This window comes from Stylophora pistillata, chromosome 11 (genome assembly GCF_964205215.1).
Source record: "Stylophora pistillata chromosome 11, jaStyPist1.2, whole genome shotgun sequence".
Classification (NCBI taxonomy): Eukaryota; Metazoa; Cnidaria; class Anthozoa; order Scleractinia; family Pocilloporidae; genus Stylophora; species Stylophora pistillata.
In genome coordinates, this window is record NC_142529.1 from 11,440,511 (window position 1) to 11,464,326 (window position 23,816).

Sequence of the window (23,816 nt, forward strand, 5' to 3'; positions counted from 1 at the left end):
AAAGGCAAGATTTTTTCAAAGAGAAGTCCTGGCTAAGCATAGTTATGAAATTTGGGGGCACGCCGGGTTGTTTCCTCAAAATAAAGTATCACCTTTTCAATACAACAAGGGATAGGAGGGGCGTGGGTGGGGAAAGCAACCGGCACTCTATGTCCTCCCCCTTCCCCCCCCCCCCCCCCCCGCAGCAGCAACTTTGTTCTTGTGCACATGTTTCGAAATCGACTTTGATATAGCTTAAACGACGCTTAATCGATCAGTCCCGAAAATTGGCGATGGTTCGGTAGCAATGACGGGGAAAAGACTAACCATGCCACGCGCGTGGTCCACACAAATCTTGCATCCCGCAAACTGTATCCGCGGCTCGTGGAGACAAAAGAAACGCCTCATTACAAATTCAAGCAAAATGGACACAAAAGTCGTTGATTCCGTCAAAGGCACCAATCACAGATGTGTCACTTGCATCATAATTTATCAGCACACTGTCAATTAGGATCGCGTTATTATTTAAACCCTCGTTACTTTGTTTAGCTTTCCGTGTGCTTTTTGCGAGGTCAGTCGCCGAAACTCGTGGTATTTCTAACTATTAGTGCAAAAAAGTTTGGAGTTACCAAAAATCTTGGTCTCTGCCATGTGAGTTAACCAATGAACGAACAGTCTGGGCAAAGCTAAAGGGTCGCGCACATGTATTTATATTTATGAAGAACAGACACGCACCAATCCACGTGTCCTTGGCTTTTCCTGCTACGACAATGTCTTTCATGGTTTTCTTTCAGTTATTAACAATTAAACCGCCTCCATGAATCATTTCATACTAGTTTATGCACCATTTTGACTTAGGTCTGTTAGGTCTCGCAGAAATCCGCTCAAGCTCTTGGAAATCTAGGATCTGCGTCTTGCAAATTGTACAAAAATAACACTTAGAGGAGACCGAACTTTCCTTTGTAAAAATTGCAAAATTAGGGGTCCAATTTTTCCATGAGTTAGCGATTATTTCGCATCAGATTTCATAGGTTTCCTTTGTTTGGAGTGAGAGATCGATCAGTGAGCTTCATTCTTGTTTGAATGAGAAATGTGAAAAACGTGACTTCGCGGCGATGTCCTTAAAATTTGAACTTCGTGTGCGATCCGCGTGAGGATAAAATACGCACGTTGTTTGCATGAATTATAGACTTACACCTTAACTTTGTCTTCGACAATAGCTGAACAATCTGGTCAATCTCTGCATTTCGGCCATCTCTATCGGTTTCATTCAATCCTTGAAATTTCAACGCCATCGAAATAAATTCTTTGCTCTTACTGATTTCAATCTCATATATCTCTCTTACGCTCTTACGTTGTAGCCAAAATGCCGATTTCTTCTTTTTTATCCTCTAATGTCGAATGCACATTTTCGTGACAAGTGTGTGATATTACAATACACCTACATAAGTTTCACTCACGGTGATGCAAGCTCGGTTACCACCGTTCCGTCTTGACCGGTTATCGATCCTTAACGGCTGTAGCGGCTGATTATCATGCAAGGAATGATACGTAAAAATATCCCTTAGAGTAGCAACTTAAGGGCAAAGGTAAAAGCTATCCCACTGGGTAAATGTCAGGCGTCCGAAGGTTTGTAACTACAGATCATTGTAGCTCATATCACGTGTCATTTTAACTGAAAGCAAATTACAAGAATATAAAGTACTTTAAATATCAGAAAGGTCTATGAGTGAAGTGTTAAAGAATGTTCTCTCTGTTTTCATAAGGACCGCTGACCTAGCCGGTTTCATTGAAGATGGGTCAGTAATAACGCTATGGAAAAAAACCAAGATAGGTAAAAGGTTGTTGAGGGTCAGAAATTTGAAAATTTTTTTAAAATGTTTAGTTGAAGAAAGTTAAAATGATGTCAATAACGATTACAAGAACTCAACATGGGCTAACATTATTCTTGAGGGTTGTTGTTCTTGAGCGTATGTGGGAACGCATAAGTTTCTTTCATTTGTTCCAGCTTCCTGATGTTTTGAACTTGCTATTTATTTTTATAACATAACCAAAGTAAAGCGCGCGCTCTGATTGGTCAATTTAGCGTTCCCCATTTGCCCATGGGTGTACGCTGCTGACGTGAGCAAATGCAAAGACTATTTTTCCGCGCGCGCTTGTTTTTTCTGGTCGCGTAAGATTTGTTAAATAAACGGGAACTCTTTAGCTACAATGTATCAATGTTATGTTATAAAACAAATGGTAAACACCACAGCGTACACTATTGAGTTATGGATGCACTTGGGAGGTTTGCTAAGCACTCAAGAAGCTAGAGTCGCTCTCGGCTATCGCCTCGAGCGACTCTTACGCTTCTTTCGTGCTTAGCAACCTCCCGCGTGCATCCATAACTCAATAGTGTACGCTGTGGTGTTTACCATTTGTTAATTGGGAGCGTCAATTGATTAGTGTAATTCAACAAAAGAGTTTATGTTATTGGGAACAGATATGTTTTGGGCCCCTCTCAAAGGCTTTTTAACCCTTTCCTTGCGGCGACATTGACAGTTTCATGTCGAACAAAAAGCACCTCTTTTACTATACCGTTCGGTTGCTGAATTATCATAAAGGAGGGCGAGGACACAAGCCGTTAGAAATTCTGAAAAACATAATAACTAATGTGCGTTTGTTTATACTTTCAGTTGCCTGATCATAAGCAGCTATCTTGGTGTGGTTCTTGGTTCTCTGTGATAGCAAAATAAGTTTAGCTTTAGCAAAAGATAGCGGCTTCTGCAAAGGAAATCAGGTCTTTTCTTTTTGTTTTTGGTAGGGTTGGGAAACTTATTCACTTAAGTGGGACCTTTCGTTTATTTCGGATAGAGCTAAAGAACGGTTGGTTCGAGCTTGCTTTTGCATTACTCTTATTCCTGTTATAGGACAAAGTCGAGGCTGCAAACAGTGAGTTCGACCAACATCCACGCGGGGTCGGTTTGCGCCCAGAAATTCCATCTGATCGAGAATTTTTCTACCCATAGTTTTTTGATGACCTAAGATCATTGCACCCAGGAAAGTGTCTCAATTCCAAAATCTCCGCCTACTACACTGAAAACGAGCGATTTGTACCATCATTTCCAAGTTCGTTTCTTCCTACCTATGCTTTGAATGTGCAGACTGGGCAAGGCGACAGAAGGGGCTAGAGTCTGAGGCCAATTCTCTTTCTGCCGAGAGTGGTTCGGTTGATTTATCTACAACACGTAGCTCATCCCCACAGTGACACCTGACCTTAATTCATTGTCCCGTTCAACCAATCAGACAGCGAGGTGACACGTAATCAAATTAACAGCATTCTAACGAAATTGTCATATATTCATCAAGCAGTCACTCAATGATCCAGATCTAGAGAAAATAATGTTAATGTCCCATTATTTTCATTTATTAAAGGAAAGCTTTATGGTGCATTAAAATCTAGAAATGTGGGTTGATTGAATAATGGCCCTTCATACTAAAAAGTGTTAATTTTAACTGTTGTTTAAAAAAGGCTTCATGAAAGGGATGTTACAAAGGTTTTGAGCCTTGGGATGTCGAGGGGGAAACTTACTTGAGCAAACTCGGTGAGCAGAAAATACCAAAAGTCTTGGATCTCGAAGCTTTCTTCTTTAATGTATCATCCTTGCCTCTACAAACTATTGCTGATTTATTCAAACTTAATTCAAATTGCAACTACGACTAACCCTCTGTATTAGCAAAAACCAAAGCGCTCATAGTCTCATTATACCTGTTCCGTATATATGCGAGATAAAGGCACACGCATAAGACCAAGTGATAGACAATCAAGTGGTTTGAGGAGGCACAGAAAAGCGTTAGGAAACGATTTGTCGAGACTTTCAATCACAATCTGAATCCATTTGCTGCTCTGCATTTCCTGACTGGCTGATTTATTCTGGTTTTAATTCGTAGCCAGAGTGACTTGGCCAATGAATGAAGGGAAGATGGTGCTTCTGTTCGACGTTCTGTAGGTGTTTAATGGTTTTCTCCACGGCCCTCTTTAGTTCGGTCAAATTAGGAACATCCATTGGCCTGTAAATGTCAAACAAAGAGTTCTTATCTCTTTTTTATTTTCCAAGGAATGTTTCAAAGCCAAAAAGGGTTTATACCTTACAACCGGACTCGGTTTTGATAAACAGATGGCAACTATTTTGTTACTTACACAACTTTCATTCCAGCTTTTTGCATAATTTCCAGCGCCCTTTTGTTGTCCCCTTCAAGACTCTTAGGCCATATAAAGTACAACCTCTTTACTTTGGCCTGCAACAAAATTGTCACGGTTTAGTCAAATACGTTGGAACTTGATTAATTTCATTTCCCAGCTCTTATCAAATAAAGACGTTAGAAGTTCCATTGTAATGGTCAGAGGTTTTCCAAAAACAAGATGTCGGCTTGTTTACTATTTTAGTAATGGTCATTTGGACAGAAATGGAGAAAGATGAAGAATTAAGTTACCAATAAAGAAGTGGCACGAATGACCGGGAACGTGTTGGGTCTAAGCCTGGTAATTTGGGTCTGCCGACTTACCTGAGGGTCCTTGATACGAAATTGAGCACCGATGGAGCTATTCTGAGACCTTAATAATATAACGTTTTAAGTGAGACAGAATATCATATGGGAATATCGTACTTCTGAAGTAGTGGTGTTTCCTCATGAAATGACCTTCACAGCGCTGAAAGGAGCAGTTTTGTAAACTTTAGCCTCCGTTGCGCGATTTTCACCTGGGCAAGATTTTTTACGTCCTGAAGACTAGGGAAGTGAGTAGAAAAGGCATAAAAATCGTGCCCTTCGCTCCATCGAAGGCAAATAGCATTTGTCAATGCAGAAACCTGCATCGAGTCATTTTGCATGTTACTCCTTACACCTCTCGGATATCCATTACATGCCAGTGCTGACACCTGAAAGTTGAAGCCTAAAGATTATTTTTCGATTTTATGTTGACTCCAAGAAGTAAATGGTCCGTTAAATGCAAATACTTCAAACATAACCAAACTCAAAGGACCTAAGATTTTTGCAAGAAGCCGATACGACTGTTAAATGCAAAACAGGGCTCAATGTCTAAAAATCGCAATGGCTGCGGTCACACCACAGACTTTTGCATTTGGGAAATGACACCTGATGATAGTCCACCCACGCAAAACTTAAATTTACCTACACGATTTATATGTTCCTTGTCAATCTTTAGAGGGATGTGAGCTAAAACCAATTTTAAGGCCCATCTTAAATTCGCATTTTTTCACTTAAATGACTGCTATGTTTTTGTTTAAGTTTGCCCTAAATGTCTTTTTGGTCCTTTATCTATGGACGACCTAAACTGGGTAACTTGAAATTTTCCAATACATACCTTGAAGGTTGTAGAATCAATCAAGGCAACTCCTTGCGGATTTTCCAACGCTCTTGTGCTGGCCATGAGGGCCAAGAAGAGAACATAATCTAGTCAGCTATCCTGTAGGATCTACAAATTCGAAGTCAAACAATTTGATTTACCACAGAATATATGTGCTACGCTCCGATGCTACTACTGCACCTCAAAGACTTAGTGGTGAGTTATAAAGCCATTAGCAACATTCCTAGCATTGAATTAAAATGTGGCAGTAGCATGCAGAAAAGGAAGCTCTATATAATCCCTTCCCTTGACGTAGAATTAATTACCTCGTCCTTTTTAAACTCTCTTGGCCATGGACTTTTCAGATCTTTTCGCCTTCTATGTTTTGTTATCTTCCACAAATCTTGATACGTTTCATTTGCCTCAACCGGCAGTTGTTGCTTTTGCATTTGTTTCATAACGTTTTCAGGCTTGTTAATCAAGTCTACTTTGAATTCTTCCGATGCTGTATCCTCAACTCGCCTTACATGCTCATGATCTTCCCCAAATCTTGATACGTTCCATTTGCGTCAACTGGCAGTTGTTGCTTTTGCATTTGTTTCGTTGCGTTTTCAAGCTTGTTTATCAAGTTTACTTTGAATTCTTCCAAGTTTGTATCCTCAACTCGCTTTATATGCTCTGCTATCTGCTGCAAATCTTGACACGTTCCATTTGCTTCAACCGGCAGTCGTTGCTTCTACATTTATTTCATAACGTTTTCAAACTTGTTAATCAAGTCTGCTTTGAATTCTTCCAATGCCGTGTCCTCAACTCGCCTTACATGCTCAGTTATCTTCCACAAATCTTGATACGTTCCATTTGCTTCAACCGGCAGTTGTCGCTTGTGCATTTGGTTTCATAACGTTTTCAAGCTTGTTAATCAAGTCCACTTTGAATATTTCCAATGTTGTATCCTCAACTCGCCTTATATGCTCTGTTATTTTCCGCAAATCTTGATAAATTGCTTCAAATTGCATTTGTTTCGTAATGTTTTCAAGCTTGTTAATCAAGTCTACTTTGAATTTAACCAATGTTGTATCCTCAATTCGTTTTATATGCCTTGTTATATTCCGCAAATCTTGATTAATGGCTTAAAATTGTAATTTGTGCTATAACGTTTTCAAGCCTGTCAATCAAGTCTACTCTGAATTCTTCCAATGTTGTATCCTCACCTCGCTCTAGAAGCCTAAAGTGCGCAATGAGATCTCGCCGTTAATCAAAGAAAATTTTAATGCAAATATGGGAAAAAAGCGACAGTTACAGTTAATAAAATCAAGGGAAAACTATTCTTTTCCTTGCATGCATGGCAGCTACGAGCAGGGGTGCTGCAGTGGTGAGAGCGAGCGCCTCCCATCGGGTTCGATTCCCTTCCGGTGTCACATGCGGGTGGTAAAATTTGTTGTTGGTATCATCCTTGCTCTGAAAGGGTTTTCTCGAGGTCTTTCGGCTTTCCTTGCCCCACAAAAACCAACATCCCAAATTCCGAGTCGATCTGGGAGCAGTGGACAAGAAGAGCCACCTAGTGTAATTTCCATTTTCTTAATTCATTTATTTGTCATTTTCTTTATTCTTTCGCGAGGCATATTCTTTCGAACTGGAGAACTGAGTTCTGAAGTTCAACCCCAGATCATGGGAAGTAGTAGTTCATATTTTTGTTTATTTTTTGTTTTGTTTCTTTTTTTTTTCAAAACGGCACACCATAACGATGTTTCTTTAACAATATTTTGGCCACAAACACGTGCAAGTTGTTAAGCAGGATTAAATTTCTGTCTAACCAGAGTTATTACTTACACGATCTCAACTTTGGCGGCTTTGAAGATTGAATCCTGGTAGCATTTTTCTTTTAACGATTAGTAATAGTCCTTGCGGACACCTTTCTACAAATGGAACGTGAGATAGTGATCACTTAAACATCAGATCCACACTGAGTGGAACTTAACTGAACTGTCTGTGTAATGAATAAACATTTAATCCCTTACTTGTTGTATTCGTGTTCGCATCCATCTCACGTTAAGAGTTCCATTCCTTTTTCTCAGTTTCTAAGAATTCGTAGTTTATGTAGTGATGACTCTGATTTCAACCACAAATCAGAGTCAATGTGCCAGTTTTTCGATAAACGTGGTTACCTTGATTCTGTCGCTCAAGCGGGTTACCACCGCGCCCAACTTATTGATCGACATTCAGCACTACAAACGTCACAAAAGGAAGATTTCGACCGCATTCCATTCACTCTCACGTTTCACCCTCACGACCACTCTGTTAAATCCATCATTCTTAAAAACTTTAAATTACTTCAAAACGATCCAGAGACAAGCACTATCTTTTCGCAGCCTCCGCTCATATCATTCAACGCGACAAAAACATAGGCAATTTTTTGGTCAGAAGTTCTTTTCAGACTAACGACCAACCAGACACTTTTAAATGCGCTCGTGCACGATGCAAAACGTGTCCTTTCATTCACAACACTGAGAAAATATCGGGACCCAAACGATCCATTAAGATCACCGATCACTTCAGGTACACCTCCGCCAATGTAATCTATCGCATAACTTGCACTTATTGCAAAAAGATATACATTGGCGAAACAGGCAGAAGACTAGGTGACCGATTCCGAGAACACCTTCTAGACGTGGAAAGGAATGACAAGGACACATCGAAACCAGTCGCTAGACATTTTAATTTACTCAATCATTCTAAGCAACATATGGCAATCTGCGGTCTTTCCTTACACTTAGGTAGCACGGAAAGCCGCAAAACTCTTGAGCAAAAGCTCATCTTTCAAACCGGCAGTCTAAATCCCACAAGTATCAACGAACGCTTTTCATTCCACTAATCTATTCGTGTTTTTCTCGTTGCCATGTTCCCACTAATAACCTAGCTCCATTTTCTGCATTTAAAAGCACACACAACCCACAATTCCTCTATTCGCTCCGGCGAAGGGCTAACGCTCGAAACGTCAACTTTTATAACCGTAACGGTGGCCAATTTACCATTTCAACTTTGTTGATACATTCAAATTATTTAATCCCAAGGATTGGAGGACACAAGCCGCTTTCTAATACATACGGTTAAGTAGCAAACATACATCTCAAGATGGGCTTAGGTCAACTTTACTGAACTTAACTTCCATTCCCAATCTTTTTTTTTTTTTTTTTTTTTTTTAACGTAATTTAATTTGCTAGCAAGGCTTAGAAATCGACCTCTTTAGCCTGCTAGTGGGAGAAACTTGAATTCAGCAAGGAAAAGAGGGCTGCGCAGTAACCTCTAAAATCGATAACTCACGGACTCTCGCCGGGGCGCGCAAGCATAAGACACCTTTCTAGATCGCGTAATAGTGGCTAATTCTTAACTCCTTAATGGAAGAGAGTGAAAGATATGGAACCTTCCAAATGACCATTTTAAAAAGGTCGGCAAAAGCGTAAAACTGGGTCAATACAATCAATGAAGATAACAGTCAAACTTGTCATTAAGTCAACCGTTTGACAAGTTTCAACTACAGATGTCCTCGCTTATGACCCCAGACAGGCTTCACTATCTGTAATAAGTTGTACGAAATTTTCTGCATATTACTCACCCCTATCAGCATTTTCGCGCACTCTAGATAGGGAAACATTGTAACGAAAGCAATGGAGCCTTCGAGATCAGCTTGGCCATTGAGGAGCAGAGCGTTGGCTTCTGCGTGAACAATAAAATCAGATTTTTCTTCTCTTTGCCAGTTCTGGCCTTCGTTTTCGATTCCGGGTAGAAAATCATTATATCCGACGCTTAAGACCTGTCAACGGTTATAGCGCGTTAGTGTGTGAAAAGAAGGGTTTACCTGTCGCATTTGCTTGGTTCAAAATGGCACTACGTATACGACGACAAACTATGAATGTTCTGCAATTTAAGTTTTATTTTTTCTATGCTTTTTAAGCATGGTGATGTTATTTAGTGTATATTTTCATACAGGCTCCAAATGATAACCTACAATAGGACTCGCCCTCAAAGTTTTTCGGTCTACAATAACGCATCCCACTTGCAGAACCGGGTCTTTCGACCTCATGGAGACACAAAAGGCGATATTCCTGTAGTAGGGACCTTACGCAACCACGACGGCGACGGCAGCGAGAACGTGGAAAAAAAAGATATCTAATTGGCAGAACAATAGCTCAGCACGTGCGTTTTGAAACTTTGTACATTTCTTAGCCGTCCTATGCAAAATAACAACGTGAAATCGCCAAAATTTGCGTCGTCTGCAAACCGAAACCTCGACGGCAAATTATTTTAATTCACATTTGGAACTCAACGCTACTTTTATACGCCATGCTAAAGTTGAGCTGGGGCGCCGTATGAGACAGTAAGCTCCTGCAGCCATTTTTGAAATTCTAACTAAGAGTAGAAATTAATTTTTTTAATCGAAGTCTTCTTTGGCGTTTCCGTCCTGACTGCTTAAGGTCCCTAGTATTCGACCCACGATGGCCGCTAACAATGGGAGACAAAAAAAAAAATGATGGAAAATTCTAAGTTCGTTTGGTGCATAGAGAAAATAAAAGAAAATAGGATCTCTTAGAAAATATCATTCATCAGGTGATGATGTGATGAGAAGGAGACAAAGAAAGATTTTGAGGTCAGTCGGAAGTGCGGTGAGAAAACCGGTCAATTCTGTGCTAATTCACCCAACAATAAAACAACCACAAAATACAGAACCATTTTCACGGAGGATGATGAATTTTCAGCGGGCAACCAGCACTGTTTATTATTGATAAACAATTAACATGATAAAAGTGTAAGCACAGCTATAACAGAAACAAACGAAAACAAACGAAAAAAATCACCGGGCGCTGGACTTCCTAACTCGTGCAAAAAGAAAAAACTTGGTTCTAAGAAATAATGCGGCAAAAGAATCCTACCGGAAAAACACACAGAAATAAGCTAGGCGAAATAGAAACTTGGGAAGCGCCGACGAGCACAATAGGAGGAAAAAACCCCGACGCACTCGCTACAGAAACAACGGGGAAAAATCCTGGCCCTATGGTGGACAACGATTCCCGACCACCCGGGCTCGGTCAGAAAATGAAACGAAAGATTAAAGACCGAGGAAGGCCCGTAACCAGGATTTTATGTGGGGGGGTGGGGGGGGGGGAATGCTAACGAGGCCAAAGTGGACCGAACTACTGAAATGTATTTTGTATTGTCTGATCCGTTTATTTAGGAAAGTAGCAATACATGAGAAACTGTAACGGCGAAGTACACGGTAGGAACTTAATACTGCATTTGTCGAATACAGCTGTTTGAATTAAGTTACAAAGGACTAATTTTACGATGTAAAATAATACGTCAAACTACTGCGGAACTTATCCCTCAGAATGGTCTCGAGCTCCAGCCTCCGTGGGTGTTTGGTGGCAAACAGATTTACCATCTCATCCAAAAAAATTTTTAGCTTGATAATGTATGTGCATTAATGCGAGGGACGACAGCCTTTCCTGGCCCATGCATATGCCCTGTTATATGTATGCAGCCGCCTTAAAGAACTCGCACTTCTTTCACATTCACAGCTCTTTGTAGGGATTGTGGCGCATATCTTGAGGAGCGCATATATATTTGGAAAGAGATCATCATCGCACTCCGTAAGAGCTTTGACTGCTGCATTTGGCCTGTCTTCCTTCGGTTTTGAGGAGTATATGAAAGAAATAAGAAACGGTATGCACTGTTATCTCTCACTTACCCATTTGTGGAATTTGTTGTGTAATTTTGGAATATCCCAGAATTAATCAAGTTAGTTAACTATGTTCCACCTGATCTGGAATCGAAGAAGTTCTTGACGTAAAAGCTCCGGCGACGGGAGATCACCTTTGTAGGTGTTGATGACCTCATCGGCGTTTGGTAAATCACCGGCGGGCCCTGTCACACAGCACTGACGGTACGAGACAGAGGAGGATTGACGCCAACACAAACAGATCTGTTTGGAGGAAAGAACAGCCTCAATACTTCAGTAGAATAAAGAAATGAACGATGGGGAGGTAAAAGAAAATGGCAGCAATTCAATAGAGATTTAACCCGAAAACTCATTACCGGAAAATTGCTCATCCAGTTCAGCTTTGATATGGTTAATAAGTGGAACGGCCACGTTCCGCTGATAGTACTGCTCGGGATTGTCAGTAAGGGCATTGCAACGATGGGTCTGGCGATCAGCCACCCATGGACATGTTAGGGGCACCATCGTACCTCTGACCCCTCGCGTTCTCTATTTCCAGACCAAGACCTTGCAAAGTAGACACTATCGTTTCCGCTATTACCTCGCCGGTTATTTGAGGCAGATAAGTAAAGGCAATAAAGTCCTCCCTGACATCGTTGTTCTTGTCGATAAAGCGTGCACCCAACGCTAGTTGCTCTTTGTTGTAACTCGTTACCTCGTCCGCCATTATACTGTAGAGCTTGGCGGCCTTGGTTTCCTCTAGCAGATTCTTTAATATCATATCCTGTCCAATAATTTCAATTGTCTCATTTTGGATTAAAGGCGACATGTAAGTAACGTTGCTGCTGGAGAGTTGGATATTGTCTAAGTGTTGTTTCAAAATGTCGTCGTGGTTAGCTATCATCTGCAGAGCCGCTAAGAAATTGCCTAAACTTCCACAATTGTCTTCGTTCAAGACCTCGTTATCTCTACGCAGGGCAATATATTGTCGACCACGGAAAAGAATGGCTTCTGAAACACATTTATAACGATGTACCTATTTCTGATAATATTCTTCCGCCTTTCGTCATCTATTCGGTTGTTCACATTTTGCTCTGGGTTTTCAAATGAATCATGAAGGAAGGATTCGGTAGCAATCATTGCATCGAGACGGTACTTCATTTGCTCATGTCTTTTTGCTTTTTCTTGAAGCTTATGCCAATTTATGAAAGGCTTGTTAGCAAAAGCACCCTTGTCTTTCCTGCCATGCATAGGTATCATCAAAGCACAGTGTTTACAGAATAATCAATCTACTGAAGGGCTGTAGACCACCCACGAGTACTCCCTGAGGTATCGTGACTGAAACCCTCTTAGGTATTGATGACGAAATCCCGTTGGAAACTTATAGTTAATCGGTGGCACAAGATGACTTTTAATCAAGTGACACTTCTGACCAACTGGCAGCTTATTTGCGGAAGAACCAAATTTCTCAGAGGCCGTCGAAAACTTCCCGATGTCATTTATTTCTTGTTGCATCATTGGTTCTAAGTGATGCCGCGTTAGATTGTCATCAGTATTCTCAGGTACTGGAGCTTGCGAAGTCTGCACCATTTCATAAACAATGCGGAATCGTTAAGAAAGTGCATATCGGCTTTTCATAGAATATTATCATGAGAAATGACGATAAGAGACCAAGAGAAACATAAAATGTATTTTCCCTCTTTGTGTCTCAAAAACTTCTATTTTATGGTTTGGGATGTCTGTGGATTGCTGCTTTCTATTAACTCGCCCCCAGTCCCTCTCCCAATTGTTACTCTGTGTTCCTTCACTGGCTTTTTATCAAGCGAGTTTGTTTCGTATCGAGGAATAGTCACTAAATATCAGAGCATAATAATGGGATCAAGACTGGTGGTCATTGCGAAAATAAGTATGATTTACCTTCTATATCTCGCTGTAAAACTGTAGTTAACTGAGATAGATCTGAAGTCGTGACAGCTGGGCTGTCATCGAAGACTGCACTGTAATTGTCAGCGTCTGATGGCTCTTGACGGAGTACTGACCCATGTATCGAGAGACTGGCAAGATTTAGCTGCAGCCTTCCTCTTTCTATTTTCCTTTTCTCTCCTACCCATAACGTATTACACAAAAAACTAATTTTGCATCTTCGGGCGTTCATGCGCTCGTACAAATAGAGAATACTACCCGACGCGTTAGCAGACGTGTCTGAGAGATCGCTCATTTAATTGTCAATGGTTCGCTCGTCTAAGCTCCCGTGCAAAGCGTGCGCACGTTAATTTCATTTAGATAAGCTCTGACATCTGTGCGCTCATTGAAATGTTCTGAATGGCTCGGGCTACTAGAGCGCAGCTGGTTTTAGTTTCCTAGTGAATACATCACTTTGATCTTTGATTTTCTTTAAGTATCACTGTTAAGTCTTAAACTTCAGTTTAACCGACTGGACTCCTTAACTTGGATATTGAGTATAAAAATGCGGACCTTTGGGGCCTGTGGAGGGGGGTTGCGAACGCGCCCCGTGCACCCCCCCTAGTTACGGGCCTGCTAGGTGACCTTAAAGCTAGGTATACATAGAGCGGGTGACCTCAACAAGATTCTCTGGAAGAGCCTCAAGATACCGAAACTTTGAGTTTGGTTTATTTTCTTGAATTTTCTCCTGTTTTGCATCACATTCGCCCCTGTGTTTATCTTTGGCAAGCCAAATTAATTTTCATGAAATCCTCTAAGATAATAATATCTTTCACCCTGAAACTCAAAATTTCACTGATACGGAAAACAGCTTAGCGGACGCCTCTTGCTCCTCGGACAAATTGCGCTTAAGATCAGAAATTCTGGAATCGATAACGGAAGAAATATTTGCCGACAATTCAGAAAGCGTTGACGAGATGGCTTCTTTTATTACCTTCTGTGCTCCAGGGTCGGAAAAGGTCGAAGTCTAACAGCCAGATCCACCTCCCTGTTCCTCGGACTTATCCAGAACCTGCGTAAAGTAAATCAGTGCTGGTAGCACGCCGAGAGAAAGAACTAAGGACCAAACACTCCTTAAATAGCTAATACGAAAAACCTAAGATACTACATACCATACTAGTTGCAGACGCGTAGCGTGGTCATTTTTTCAAGTAAGCGCAAGTACATATGATCTAGAGACCTAAGTAAACTGAGCGAAAAATACTGCGTTCTTTATGTCTTGTTTGAAATAGTTGTGTGAATACAAGTAGAGAACAAAGCGTCTTGTCCTCATTTTGAGTAAACTTGGCGCAAACACAACATTGTTTTCAAATTTTTCTGGTCACTTCAAGTACGCACGTGCGTATATGTGTAGAGGACGCAGCGCGCCTGAGTTGACGCCCATCCTGGTAGGACACCTACTAATGAACGGATCCAAAAACGCTTAGACTACAAATATATGCTAAACTTTGTATCGAAAATATTGTGCTATGCATCTAACGCCTCCTACATTCAGAGATCTTTCACCTTTAATTGTGAACGGTGCGCTTTTAATTGATCTTTAATTATCTTTAACCGTTTAAATGCTTTGAATTTTTTTCCTTTGAAAGTTGTATTTAAAGGCCGAAACAGACTCTAATTTGTTTAAATGAAACTTTTTAACTTAATTTTGTGCGGATTTTTGCGCTTTTTTTCTCATAATTTAAGGCGCAACGATGACTCCGCAGCTTTATTAACTTTCCCGAAAATAATATCCAAGAAGACCCTGGCAGATAGATCGTTTAGTTGTGCCGCCCTTAGACTTTGGAATCTGCTTCCTACCACAATAAGATCTATTTCCAGTTTAGATATTTTTAAAATTAGGCTTCAAACTTTTTTTATTTAATAGGGCGTTTAATTAGTTACTATAGCTGTTATAATTAAATTGCATTATTGATGAATTATTTTATTTATTTATTTATTTATGGAATTTTAGAATTGTAATTTTCAACTTCTATTTTATTTTTGATTTAATATTTATTGTAAGGCGCAGTTGAATATTTTTATAGAAACTGCGCGGAATAAATGTAAATTTAATAATAATAATAATTTTTTTTTGCATGGCTAAAGACAGCTGGAAATGCACAATTGGCGTTCCCAAAACAAGTTGAAAACTTCAGGAAGCTGGATCAAATAAAAGAAACTTATGCTTTTCTGAATACTCTTTAACCTGACGATGACAAACAAATGCAGCAACCCTCAAGAATAATTTTAGCCCATTTAAGTTTCTACATCATTACTATTATTCATTCAATTTTTTGGGAAAATTTTGAAAAAAGTTCAAATCTTTGATCCTCAACAACCCTTTTATCTCATTTGTTTTCTTTTCCTCGTTATCAGGAAGAATTGAATGCATTAGAGTAAGGACGAATAAATTCGCTAGATCTGGCAGAAGTACCACGTTATAATGTTGTATTGAGTGTGAGATTGAGAAAAAATCATTTGACACTTTTTAGCGATGGTTTTGTATAAATTACGAAGTCCCAGGCGGCGAACATGCAGCCGTTGTTACCATGGCAACAAGAGTAGTGCAACCTTTAAAAAGGGCATTTTGGGCATCCCCTACGACTCCCTAACTGTTAGCAAAATTTAAAAGAGGGTTGAAAATTTTCATATCCGAAGATGTTTGATTCTTACGGAGATTAGTTCTTAAAGTGACATCTAGTTCTTATAAGCAACATCAAAACTTAAGTTGACAGCAAATTGAGCGAATCTGGACCATTTATTTACAAAATGTGATTCCATTAGATCCATCCGATCTCTTTTAAATAGGTTAAAATATGCAAGCTTAGTTTTGTACCTTTTACAGTTAATTTTATTAATCAAAAAATGGTTCTGAATTTGAATTTCAAAGTGAATCCGCACTGAACCTTTTTTCACGCATCCAGCCCGTGAACTCTATCTCAGTCCAAAGGAACCACTTCTCCTTTCATGATATGGTCTTTCCCTCTTTTTTAATTTTTTTTTTTTTATCAGTAAATGGTTTTGGCTGAATGCCCGAGTATATTGTCACGCAAGAATCACTAACTTGAGATTGCGATCCAACACCTTTGATTTTATTTGCAGAAAGTCTTCATTAATTCTTGCTTCTTTCGTCTCCGCTCTTTTTCAAAGAAAATATCCAAGATTGCATTTAGAGTGTATGCTTACAGAATTTGACTCCATTCTCTAAATGTTTGTCTTTTTCATTCTGATTTCTGTACTTATGAATTACCATTTCATGCAAGAAATTCACCACCTTTGACACGTTTTCAATAGTCTATCGTTCGTTTTAAATATCAGCTGCTGACATATTTTTTCGTTAATTGAGCATTTCGGAGGATTAGTCTCGGAGAATTTAACAGATTAACGTATCGGAGACTACATTTGTGCTAAAAATTAATTCAGAAATGACCGAAATATTAAAATTTCAGACGGAGAAAACGGACAGTACAGAGAACCTTATTTTCTCATTTGGTTTATCAATGCGTTTAAGTATAAGCCGGAGCGATGAATGTACTTTTCTTTCGAACAAACACCATTTTCATCCAAAATTTACGCGTGTGCGGAAAATTTTTGTCACGGAAATAAGTCACATCGAAAAAGGAAACCTTTTGCACGACCGATTGCAAACAACTATCGATCGTTTACGAAACGTCGATAACTATATGGCCATTAGCCTTTAGTGCTCATCAAAATGATTGTGAGTTACTGTGAAGATCCTCTCGGTTATTCCTCTACGCTAGAGATTTATCATTGCTCCAGCTTGCCGACTATCAAATTCACCTGGGACTTAACGGAAAGAACTTCTCTTCAGCTCGCAATCATCGTCGTAACTATCGCTTGTCCATTCACTTTTCTTTTAAACATCTTGGTGATTGTAGCGATAAGAAAAGTTAGAGAAATACGAAAAAACTAACATTCTGATCTCTAGTCTAGCCGTGGCTGATCTTTCAGTTGGCGCAGTTTGTAAGCCACTGACAATCAGTTTGGATGCGCTTATTCTTCGAGGAAATGCATCAAATAGCGTCATCTGCACGAGAGTTCTTGGTGCTACGCTGGCACTGTACACTGCTTGGACTGCTTCATAATGTCATCTAGTAATAATCTCTTGGGAGAGGTAGGTGGCGATACTAAAGAGGATGGATTATAAAACTATATTAAAAAAATCCGCCTAAAGAAATACGCAGCAATTGCTTGGGTGACAGCATTCATATTGATTGCCTCATTTTATGGATCAGCCGTTGCTTGTGCCGGTTTTGAGGTCCTCCTGTTCCTGGATGTCATCATTGTCCTTGGTTGGCTAACAGGAACATCAATAGTGGTGAATTTTTATCGCAAAGTGTATCTAGAACTTCGAAAACAACAGCCATGTCATACCACCCAAGTAAATGACCTGATCAAAGCCAGAATAGAAAGAAAAATTGCCCACACTTCGTGCTTGCTGACAGTTACTATTTTAATCACTACAGGTCCTTTATTAGTTTTCTTTCTTGCGCCCTATTTTTGCCATTTTTTCTCAAGTATACGGTTTTTAGGTGGGCAGAGATCGTCCTTCAGATAAACTTTCTAGTAAATCCTTTGCTCTGTTTTTATAGAAACAAACGTTATAGAAAATTTTTGTTCAGCTGTTTCCATGTAAATGGAGCCAAAATGATGCTGTTCCAAAGGAAATGGAGCCAAAAGATGACACAAAATGTCTTGCCACTTCGCACCGGCGTTCCTTTTAGTACTCTTGCGTTGCTGAAGAGAGCAAAAACGTCCAACCCTCTAGATGCTCACTTTCTTGTAATGAACGGCCCTATAGACGCCAAAACACAGGGCTGAGAGTATTACACGTCACACCGATGGAAAGAAGAATGTCACTGCCATCTTTTTTAAATAGTGCGAAGGTACCTGATGCTTTACAACTCGTCCCTCTAACTGTGACCATGCAACTGATTAAACATACACCCAGAGAGAAGCCAGTAAAGAAGAATAGAAAGTTATTAGACGATAAAAGCAGCGATAAAAGGTTATCTCGCAGAGAGAATATGAGATCAAAGTCACTGAATTGGACTATCTGGTCTATTGTGCAGATAAGCGCTAGGGAAAAAAGAGCAGAAACTAATTCTCAACGACGTAGTTCAGTGCCTTAGGTTCTGTTATTTTAAAGAGTTGTAGCAAAATAACTCATAAAGCTAAAACAGTCGATAGAGAAGTCAGGTTGAAAAATAAATTTTTGTCTTTCGAAGAAAATGAGTTCATTAGCAAAATAAAAATCGTACCTAACACCTCCGTGAATATCGCTCGTCGTCACTGATTCGATGAATAACTCAACGAGGAAAGTAAATTTAACTTTTCAAACCTTTCATCTACCTCGGCGAGTTATTCTAGTGTGGGAAAGATTCAGTGGCTGCCATTCTTCCTGTCTTTTTTTCTTCTTTTTTTTTCAAGGAATGTTTCCGCTACATTTTGACAAATGCACTAAATGGCTCAAAGTCAGCGTGCATTCTGAATCTGAATTTAGACAATTTCAACACTTCAATTCTTAACCCAGCAGTAGAAAATTTTAAATTCTCCAATTTGATCGATACATGTTTACCACGTTTTGATAGAAATAGAATCCTAGCATTTGCACAGTCTAGAATCCTTTGATATTTCCTTAGTGTTGACCACCTTTTGCAGTCTGTATTTTGGCTATTGAGACCAAATGAAACAAGAGAGAAGATAAACCTCTTTAACAAAGAGGATTTTCCCTGAGTCTCTTTTAAAGAGCAAGCTGAGGAACAGCGACGAAAATGTTTGAGGATGTAAAGAAAGTTGGATTCTGAATCTTTTTTTAGTGACAATCAAGATGGTATTACACCTGCAATTCACAGTTTTGCAAGACGAACTTTGCCCGCCTGGAAAAAAAAAAATGAAAAAATAATGTGAAAGCGGATCTGAGATCAGTCTGGCAATTAGTACCTGGAAGAAAAGATCTCAGTTCACGCCTAATAGAAACGATCGAGGTGTTGAAAATTAACCTTTGCTTTTGCTCACGTCAGCAGCGTACACCCATTAGGTAATGATGGGCACTAAATTGACCATTCAGGGCGCGCGCTTTACTTTGGTTATGTCATAATTGATAATAGTGACATGTCGTCGCGGAAACGCTGTGTTTTTTAATCGCGCTACTTTTTATAGCATGTACACTAAAAAAAGAGCCCATTTTACACACTTTAAAATTAGATATTTTAGGTATTATTAACGCAAATATTTGTAAAGAGATGAATTCGACGACTGAAGGCAAAAAAAAAAAAAAAAATTTGGGTTTGGGTAAAATCATTTCAGTAGCATTCGTTGTTGGAAAACCTTCGCGCCGGTCCATCTATCGCTCGACAACATTTCAGACTGTTTGTATTCTCCAAATTATTTCGTTTGGAATGTTTAATTCAGTCATGGTGTTTGGGGAAAATAAATTAACTTACGGATTATTTTCTCATGAAATATGGGAAGCGTTTCTTCCGTTAAAGCTTTCACATAATAGCGAACGGCGTAAGCAAGCTTCCATGATTTGCTATTCAGCAAACACTTGTTATTTTGGTTTTCCTACAGTTGTCAGTGAATCTCCATCGAAAGCTCTTCTATGAAATTCAAAAGTGAAAAGTCCAGGGACCACTGTTAAGTTCTCATCACCAAATGAATAACACTGAAATCTCTACCTGCCAGAAAGCCTCGATTTTACTGAAGACAATGATAAATCTGAAATGAAAATTTGAAAAATGATCTGTGGACGAATATTCCAGTTTAATAAGTTATATTTATCTTTTTTGTTTGGTTCAGATAACTTGATGTGTCCCTTAGTTACCATCATAAAAAGGTTTGCTGGTGCTGGACATTCGCACGACCTCCAATGCAAAAAGAAAAACAAAAAGGTTCCTTTTTACTTAAGTGTTTGAAATGTTAAAAAGATCACTGAAATGAACTAAAGGAAACTGAGTTCTATGAAATCTCCGAGTATAAGCTTGTGTTATCTTCGCCAAATGAGTAAACGATTCAGATCACAGAATTACCGCCAAAGTGCAAAGATAGGTTTTATGACAGTTTCGATGAATGAAACAAATCTCGTTAGCGCTGGGTATTCCTTCGAGCTGCAAATATATGATGCAGCTGGAAAACAAAGTATGAGCACTCGAAAGAGAATCACATCTCCTATATTTGCAAATCCTTTTGTTAAAGTTAATTTACAAACAGATGATGATCGGGATAGAAAAGCCGGAATGCACTTTGACGAAAAAGGCAGTCACAAGCATTTTCATCGCTTGGATGAAGTAAATTGTAATATTCTAAAAAAAGATCGATCCTTTATCCAGCCAAATTGATCTCGATGAAATTTAACATCAGATATCCTCTTTTCCGAGCACTAATAGAGATCCTAATCATTGAAAAAAAAAAACACGAAAAAAGTTGTTTCATCACTAGCCAGGAGCAATTGATATACAAATGTTTTGAGTATTCTTACGCCGGAAACCCGATAAAAATTGCTGTCTATCCCTTTTAAACTGTTTCAATTTTCTATGGGTTTACCGATACAGCAAGCGATAAACTTTTGACCAATCAGAGCGCTTGTATTTTTTCAGTTATTTTATAAAAGCCTATAAATTACTAATTGCAGCCGGTTTCCGAAGTGTTCGAGGCCAGAACAGATGTCCGTACACGTCGGAAGCTTTATGTATCTGTATTTTCAAGAAATAAACTATACTTAAAGGTTTCAGGCGATTAATTCTTCATTTTATTACCGTTCCCGACCCAGACCAAAATGTAGCCATTCTTAAACAAAAACAAAACATCAAATACCAGTCCAGATCTATCATCATCACCCAGATAAGAAGCTAGCCCGTCGTATGATCATCGCTTAAAAATAGTTCAAAAAACGAAAAACACCTATTTCCAAACCATTCTTGGTAGTGACGAGTTGTTCAGGACGCAATGAAACGAGCATAACACAGCCATCAACACTAGATGTTCGTTTACATGAGTGTGAGTATCTGTGAAGATTTGTTTATTATTAACTCCTCCAAATCTGTTTTCTTTTTCCCGAGGGATCCGCTGTTTATAGCAAAATTTGACCTGTACGTGTCCGTCAGCATGGGTTTGAATATTAGTAAAGGCTGATAGTTTCGAAAGAAACTGTGTGGGGCTGCGTCGGTGGGAGTAACGAAATAATTTGGATATATCAACAAAGTTGAAATGATAAATTGGCCACCGTAATGATTACAAAAGCTGACGTTTCGAGCGGTAGCCCTTCGTCGGAGCGAATAGAGGAATTTTGGGTTGTGTGTGCTTTAAAAGGCAGAAAATGGAGCTACGTTATTGGTGGGAGTATGGCAACGAGAAAAACATGAATAAATTAGTGGAATGAAAAGCGTTCGTTGATACCTGTGGGATTTACACTGCCGGTTTGAAAGATAAGCTTTTGTTCAAGATTTTTACGGCTTTCCGTGTCACCTAAGTGCAAGGAAAGACCGCAGATTGCCATATGTTGCTTAGAATGATTAAATAAATTAAAATGTCTAGCGACTGGTTTCGATGTGTCCTTGTCATTCCTTTCCACGTCTCGAAGGTGTTCTCGGAATCGGTCACCTAGTCTTCTGCCTGTTTCGCCGATGTATATCTTTTTGCAATAAGTGCAAGTTATGCAATAGATTACATTGGCGGAGGTGCACGTGAAGTGATCGGTGATCTTAATGCATCGTTTGTAATGAGTTGATTCGTAATAAACCCGTGAAAGTGATAAATCAGATACAATGAAATATATCTACTGCGAGGATCGTGCATCATACGTATCTAATACCGCAGTTCAAAATATATGAACTTCATAGATTTCATTGTATCTGATTTATCACTTGCACGGGTTTATTACGAATTCACTTAACGGCCTGCTCCCAGTTGGCTTGTTAGCTCAATCGGTAGAGCGCTGCACTAGTATCGCAGAGGTCAGTGGTTCGAATCCCGTACAGGCCTGATTTTTTTCAGGTCTGATTTTCGCTATTGCTTAAATAGCGCTATCTACCGCGAGGATCGTGCATCATACGTATCTAATACCGCAGTTCAAAATATATGAACTTCATATATTTCATTGTATCTTAAAAGCATTAAATAATTTTATTTGTGCTTTCTAAGGTAATGTGCCTAAATTTTTAACCAAACAATTTGCTAAAAACCAAATGGGTATTCGAATGCTGAAGTCAAAATACGACGTTACATGAATTCGTGGTGAAATTATGTAAAAAAGTGGCCAGTTGAGGTGTTGCACGTAGATCCTGTTCACGTCCTTAAGAAAAAAAATATATTGGCAGCTTTTTCATTCATGAAGTCAAGAAATTGTGAAATGTTAATGCCTTTTCACAGACTTCGAATTTTCTTTGCAAAGATCATTGCACGAAGTAAAAGGCTTCTATAGGACCGTCATATTGTTAATATCCGTGCTCCTTTACCTTCAACGAATACCGAATAGAATAACGAATAACGAATAGAAAAGAGTTTGAGAACCTTGAGCCCACCTAATTAATTACCAATGAATAAATAACTAAATAAATAAATAAAACAATTTAGAGGATAATGTTCTGTCGTAAATTTGCAAGCATTTTCTTGACAATCTATTTAACCAAAATCCAGTCACAATAACGGAAAGGTTTAGATCTTTCGAAAGGTCAAACTAACCTTAAGTTTCTACGTGAACGGATTTTAAAGATGATATAGGTGAAAAAATAATCCAATATAGGCGAAAGGTTGATTATTAAATGTAATAAAGCCTCTTTTTGTTAGTCGGGCGGAAATATGTCAATGCGATTGTTGCGCGCACCCTAAATAACGTAATTCCTTCAAATGATTCTCGCAAACGCTTTGCTGATGAAGCGAGTCCTGGGTCATAGAATTCACAACACTCATTTCCCTCGTGACACAGGTGAAAAACCCTACTCGTCAATTCTTAAAATAAAAGCGGAGAAGTGCTTCACTCAATCAATGGCCTACAATTGCAAATCTTTTGTTGATATTAAGTAAGGGCTCAGGAATATATCTGAATTGAAAGTACATGAAACTCGAGTTTAAAAGAAAACCACAATAATTTGTAAATTCCCATTGCTTCAATGAAATAAACTGAAGTTCTGGTAAAAAGATCGATGGCCGCTTGCACACCAACTTTGGATATTTCATCGTTGAGTTCGAAGTTTCCCTTTTCCTTTTGATGATAGAAATTTTGGCGCGAATAATTTACCGATTAGAAGTGCTCTAAGAGAGCCTTAAGAGCTGTCCATAAAGATCGAGCCTCTTTTCAATCACATTTCATAGAAAATTAATATATTAAGAGGGTTTAATTGATCACCTCCTCAATTTATAACCTGGGCAAGGTGGAATTTGACTTTAATCACTTTTTAACAACAGCCAAAGAAAATTAATCTAACTTAGAAACTAAAAGGACGGCAAGATGAGTCATTTTCCCCAAGATGGGCTATTGTCTCCATCGCAAATCAGTTTCTAGAAGAGAAACATTTTACGGTCGGCCACGGGTTCTTCAGGATGCCTTGAAAGAGGAAACAGTGCGATAACCACTGCATGCCAAAATGATTGTGACCACATGAGCATCTAAGGAGAAAGGGAGTAAGTTTCCAAAGATACTGTTGTGCTGCGTCGGTGGGGGTAACAAGGTAATTTAGTGCTATCAACTAAGTTGAAATTGTAATTTGGCCACCGTAAAGAGTTAAAAAGCTGACATTTCGGGATTTAGTCCTTCCTCAGAGCAAATGACGAAGGGCTAACGCTCGAAACGTCACCTTTTTAACTCTTTACGGCGAC

General features: G+C 39.2%; 2 pseudogenes; both read right to left on the reverse strand.

The window, feature by feature from the left end:
- Positions 1–3,887: 3,887 nt before the first annotated feature.
- On the reverse strand, positions 3,888–10,051 carry LOC148720034 (uncharacterized; annotated as a pseudogene).
- A 607-nt stretch (positions 10,052–10,658) lies between these two features.
- Positions 10,659–12,626, reverse strand: LOC148720035 (uncharacterized; annotated as a pseudogene).
- Positions 12,627–23,816: the final 11,190 nt, after the last annotated feature.